Below are 6,935 nucleotides of genomic sequence, written 5' to 3' on the forward strand. Positions count from 1 at the left end.
GAACTAAATATTACTATGATAGTGCCTGAGGCACTTGACTGCTACCCAGAAGGTCGGCGGTTCAAATCCACCAGCCACTCCTCGGAAGGAAGGTTGGGAAATCTACTTCCGTAGTCATACTGCCTTGGAAACCCAAGGAGGGGTCGCTATGAGTCACATCCAACTCGACGGCACATAACAACAACAACAACATGAACAGGTAGCTCTTTCAAAGGGTATACAAACCAGAGTACAAGCTATGATTCTTTGGGGTGGGCATTTTACTTAATCTGTGTCTTAGTTTCATCATTGGTAAAATTAGGACAATAGCAGTGCTTATATGATAAGGCTATTCATAAAGTTTTCCGGTAATATATCAGACAGTGTTTCACTCCTATTCATAAGGTTTTCACTGGCCAATATTTTGATAAGTGAATGACCCTTTCCTTCTTCTGAGTCTGTCTTAGTCTGGAAGCTCCACTGAAACCTGTCCACCATGGGTGACCTTGTTGGTATTTGAAACATCGGCAGCATGGCTTCCAGCCTCACCACAACACACGAACTACGACAGTATGGAAAATATTCTTAGAAGCAAGCCTCCTTCCACCAGTCACATATTATGCATTGACTTAAATAGTTGTTGAATGAATAAAAAGTTTATAAAATTAGTTATTTTAAAAAAAATTGTGATATTTTCAGGGGTTGAAGGATGTTGCTTTACAAATTATGACTTCTATCCACAACAGGCAATGAGCACAAAGGAAAAAGGGAAATTCCCTCAATTTAAATGCTTGATAAGATTTTTTAAGTTACTGATAATAATTATAGTGTAAATTTGATAGTGGATTTCTTATGAAATTTGTAACTGATCCAAGAAATTGCCAAACTTCTAGTGATCTCGATTTCATCTTGAAGCATTTGGAAATACAATTAGGTAATGTGAATTTCCTGAACATGACCCACAAACAATTGGAATGAAGGCAACTTGATATATTTAATGTGTAGGTATTTGAGAAGTTTTATTGAACTTTTTCATTAAACTGGTTTTTAGTGAATCATTAGAGCCAAATTTCTTTTTTTGTTTTCTTTTCTTTTTTTTTTTTTAATCAGCATTATTCTGAGAAACAATTGTCCATGAATATCTCATATTTCTGCAAGGTCTGGATCCTGTGAGTAAAAGCCTTTACCATCATTTTAAGAATTTTTGTACATAAGGAGACATTTGTGGGTAGTAAAGTTTAGAGATGTCCCTCTTCCTGGAGATGTTCCAGGACAATAAAATGAAAATCCCAACCTGGAAGAGATTTACTTGCAGAGCAAAGATAAAGTCTCTTCTCCAGGGTGGTGACTAAGCAGGTCACCATCACCAACATCTGTATATACAATCATATTTTCCTAATTGTGGCATTTTTCTCCTATAATTTACTCCACTGAATGTGCAAGTACCATCTGGCCCTGACCATATCACCCTAGGGGGATTGGGGCTCAGGGAACTTGTGAAATGAAATTACTCTGGCTGATACTTTTGTTGTAAGCAATGAACTATCTTTGTATCTTTGTCTCTGACCCAAATTATATGTGTGTGTGTATATATATGTATATATATATATATACACACACACACATATATATATATATATGTGTGTGTGTGTGTATATATATATATATACATATATATATACACATACATATATATACACACACACATAAAGTATGGTGTAAATAGTTACATTTATACCTCCTTTGGAAGGTGTAAAAGAGGAAGTGGAGACCATTCTTTTCTGAGAAGGTGTAGTTGGATAAGTAGGCTTGGGAAGAAACTGGGCTCCGTGTTGTCTTTTTTTGCCAGATTCATGGGTATGGAGAGGCTGTGGCATCAACAGTGGGATATGAGTATAGATTTGCTTGTGTCTGAAATCAGAAGCACACTGGTGACCTCTGACTTCCACTTCTTCAGACATTTTAATACCTTTGAAATCACTTAATCTCCTTTAGTAAATACTTTTCTAGAGTATGTTTTTTACTTGAAGGCTTATTGATTCAATGGACAACAAAGAAAAAAGAAATCTATGAAATTTAATAAGAGTTTTAAATACGGATTAGTCCAATGTTCAGATTATATCCATTTTACTCCTTAACAGGAACTGCTTGTTATCATTATAATTTGTCACTGCAATCATTTTTTAAATTATTTTTGTTATGATTTGGGTGAAAGTGTACACAGCAAATTCATTTCCCATACAGCAGTTCACATACATTTTGTTTCGTGATATTGACTGAAATTCCCCACAATGTAACATTTTTCTTTCTCCTTCCTCCCTGTAGTTACCTCTTTTCTGTGTCCTTCTTTCCTATGCATTTCTGCCCCTTGAGCTATCTCTCTGTGCAAATACTGCCCTTCTCTTCTCCCATGTTTGGTTGTTCTAAGGTATGTATCTACCTGATGTCAATGTTCACCCTATATGGCTGTCTATTGTTTGGCTGGAAGCCACAGGAGTGAGTTCAATCCAGACCTGAAGGGTAACTAGAGGCCATAGTCTAGGGGGTTGTACCAGTGTCTATCAGACCAGTAAACCTAGTCTTTTTTATGATTTTGAGTTTTATTCCACATTATTTTCCCACTCTATCCAGCATCTCCTGCACTGATTCCTTTCCACCTGGTCATTTAGGCTGAGATTTGCATGGTCTACTAGTCCCTTAAACTAATTGTTTCCATATGTCTATGATTTTCTTCATTCTTCTTTGCTTTGGATGAGGAAAGACCCATCATTGCATCTAGATGGCTCCTTGCTAGCTTTTAAGACCCCAGTCACTACTCACCAAAGTAGGACATAGAACAATGTTTTGTACAGTATTTTATGCCAAGTGAGCTTTGTGTTCCCTGCAACCATGAGCCTGAGCCTACGTGTCCAACAACTCACTCTGTCTGGGTGGTTGACTATACCTAGGAAGTTATCATAACCTTGTCCCCTGTTAGTCCTAATTATATAGACATTCTTACAGCATATACAAATACATATGTACAAATACTGTCTGTCAAACTTATATATGGTCATGGGTATACTCCTTTTTGCTTAGACATACTTGATCATACAGCCTGCCTACCCATCTATTTACCTGTAAATTAATGTTTGTTATCACTGATAACTCAGTATTGTATATGTGAAAGGGTTTATCTTTCTGTCTGTACCTTTTCTGTACCTTTCTGTGTCTTCCTTTTCTTTAGTGTTATTGTTTTGTTCACTCGCTTTTGATATATCACCTTTCCCTTCACCCAAATCAATACTTGTCTCTACTTATCTGGCAGTGTTCCCTCCCCTCCCCTCTCATCCCTGGTAATCAACAAAGAGAGTTTCCTTCCATATATAAACCTTTCCTTGACATTTTACAATAGAGAACTAATAAAATATTAGTCTTTCTGGGATTGACTAATTTCACTCACCATAAAATCTTTCAAGTTCATCCACGTTATGTGGTATTTCACAGATTCTACATTGTTCTTTAGTGTTGCATAGTATTCCATTGTGCGTATGTACCATAGTTTGGTTATCCATTCTTCTGCTGATGGTTGCTTACGTTGTTTGCAACTCTTTGCTATTGTGAATAGTGCTGCGATGAACATGGGTTTGCATGTATCTGTTCTTGTCATCATTCTCACTTCTTTAGGATATATACCTAGTAATGAAATTGCTGGATCAAATAATATTTCTATTTCCAAATTTTTAAGAAATCACCATACTGATCCATACTGATTTCCACAGTGGTTTTATCATATTACAGTCCTACCAGCTGTGTATGAAAGTCCCAATCTCTCCATATCCTCATCAACATTTATTATTTTCTGTCTTGTTGAACTTTGCTATTAGTACTGGGGTGAGATGGTATCTTGTTGTTTTAATCTGCACCTCTCTAATGGCTAATGATCAAGAACATTTCTTCATGTGTTTGTTGGCCATGTGAATACCTTCTTTGGTAAAGTGTCTGTTCATGTCTTCTGCCCATTTTCAAATTGAATTGTTTGTATTTTTGATGTTGAAGTGTTGGAGTTTTCTGCAAATTTTAGAGATAAGTCCTTTGTCAGATATGCCATTGCTGAATATTTTTTCCCAGTTGTAGGTTATCTTTTTACTCTTTTGAAGAAGTATTTTCATGCACATAAAAATTTAATTTTTTGAAGGTCCCAATCATCTAGCTTATCTTCTGCTGTTTGTGCATTTTAGGTTATGCTTTATAGTCCATTTATGCATAAATTTTGGTCCCTAAGTTTACCTTTATTTTTCCCTTAATGAACTTTATAGTTTTAGGTTTCATACATAAGTCTTTAGGAGCTCTGGTAGCATAGTGCCTAAGGCACTTGACTGCCAACCAGAAGGCTGATGGTTCAAACCCACCAGCCACTCCTCAGAAGGAAGATGGGGCAATCTACTTCCACAGTGATACTGCCTCGGAAACCCAAGGAAGGGTTGATATGAGTTGGGTCTGACTTGACAGCACATAACAACAACAACAATAACAATAATGTGTCTTTAATCCATCAGGAGTTAATTTTTATGTATGGTGTGAGGTATGGATCTTGTTTCCTTTTTCTTCGAATTGATAACCAGCTTTGCCAGCACCATTCATTAAAGAGACTATCTCTTCCCTATTTAATGGGTCATTGTCATAATTTGATAATAAAATTCAGTTGGTAATATATTAAGAAGGTTAACATTTATTGAAAATGTACTATGTGCCAGGCCTGTGAAACCAATTGAAATGCTTATTATAAACCTAACTAAACCACAGAGCAGTTATAATTATGTTATCTTAAATCCATTTTATCACCTCTTACTTTCTGCGAGAAAAAGATTTAAATCCATTAGTGAAAAACAAAATTCACCAACTTATACCTCCATGATGTTATATCTCTGCCAAAATTTGCCACAAATTATCACCATGTACTTCACTGGGAACATGGGTATGCATCCTCAAATGTTCTGTACTCATCTACAATCTTATCTACTTCCCAACTTCCTTTCTTCTTCTCAGAGTTATAATTATAATAATAAAAGATAACTTTCTCCTATTTAATAAAAATCCCTACAAATCACATAGGAATAAATTAGACTTCCAGAGATAAAAAAAAAAGACACACACTCAAAATAACAGTGAATAAATTTAAAATGGGAGTCCTGGTAGCAAAGTGCCTAAAGCATTTGACTGCTAACCAGAAGGCTGGCAGTTCAAAGCTACCAGCCACTTGGAGGAAGGAAGATTGGGCAACCTACTTCCATAGTGATACTGCCTTGGAAACCCAAAGAGGGGTCACTATGAGTTGGATCCAACTGGACAGCAGTGAGGTTTTGTTTTGTTTTGTTTTGTTTTGGTAAACTTAAAATGATATATATTTCTTTCTCAAGTAAAGTTTGGAGATTTGATGTAATAATCTCAGGACTGGCTGAGAGGCTTCAAAAACTGTTGGGACTCAGATCCTTCAATAACTGCTACTCCACCACCCATTGCATATAGTTTCCATGTGATGGTTGAAGATGATGACTCAAACTCTAATCATTTCTTCTACATTTTAACTAGGAAAGAGGAAGTGCTTGGGGGGAAGTGAGAGGTGTCCCTCTAACTGCACTTCCTAGATTTGCACAGACAACATTTAGCCATATTTAGTTATTAGGAGCCCTGATGGCATAGTGGTTAAGCACTCAGTTGTTCACTAAAAGGTTGGTGGTTCAAAACCACACAGCCACTCTATGAGAGAAAAATGTGGCAATCAGCTTCCATAATGATTTCAGCCTTAGAAAACCTATGCCACAGTTCTACTCTGCCCTATTTGGTGGCTATAAATCAGAATTAATTCAACAGCAACGGTTCAGAGGGGAGCTATAAAAAGACAACATATAAAATATAAGTTATTATTTTTGTTTCCTAGCAATCACTTGCCTAGCCAAAAAGAGTAAGGGGTTCTCTGGTGGTGTAGTGCTTAAGGCATTTGACTGTTATCCAGAAGTTTAGTGGTGCAAAATCACCAGCCACTCCTTGGAAAGAAGACTGGGCAATCTACTTCTGTAGAGATATCATCTCAGAAACCCAAGGAGGGGTCACTGTGAGTTGGAACAGACTCAACGGCAGTGAATTTTATTAAGAAGAACCAATTGTAAAATGGGGCTTAATGGACAGCTAGCAAATGGTTAAGTGCTGAATTATTTATCAGATGACTGGTGCTTGGAAAAGGCCTAGGAACATCTCAGAATAAAGGACTGGTGATATGGTTCCAAAAGGTCACAGCTTTGAAAATTCTATGGAGCAGTTCTATTCTTTCTACCCAGGGTCACCATGAGTTGTAATTTACTTCACAGCAACTAACAACAACAATAAGCATTATTGAACAACACACTCCATTATCCAACAATACATTCTATCTCTGTTCTAGATTCCATCTCACCTTCTAAGAGATTTGTTCTTTAAATGTTATACAGATCCATCATGAAATATAAGATGATTGATGACCATTATCACGTATACTTCTTGAATCTCAACTTCTTCTATAACTATCTAAACTCTCTCTAACCTCTAGAAACTTAATGATGAATTACATTCTAAAACCATCTCTGCATCATTAGGGGTTTAACCAGAGAAGCAAAACCACTATATATATTAAAGAATAAGGGATTTATTCTAGGAATTTGACTCTAAGCAATGTAGGAGCTGATGAAGAAGTCTATGCAGAGACTCAGTCAAAAATCTACTGGAACTAATTGAGAGATATAGCATCATGGCAGGATATAAGATCAACATCCAAAAATCAATTGGATTCCTCTACACCAGCAAAGAGATTGCTGAAAAAGAAATAAGGAAATGAATACAGTTTATAGTAGCTACCAAAAACATAAAATACTTGGGAATAAATCTTACCAGGGACACAAAAGACCTCTACAAAGAAAACTATAAAAAAACTACTTCAAGAA

The sequence above is a fragment of the Orycteropus afer genome, unplaced genomic scaffold, assembly GCF_000298275.1.
Source record: "Orycteropus afer afer isolate SDZICR_OR568_19922 unplaced genomic scaffold, OryAfe1.0 scaffold00222, whole genome shotgun sequence".
NCBI lineage: Eukaryota > Metazoa > Chordata > Mammalia > Tubulidentata > Orycteropodidae > Orycteropus > Orycteropus afer.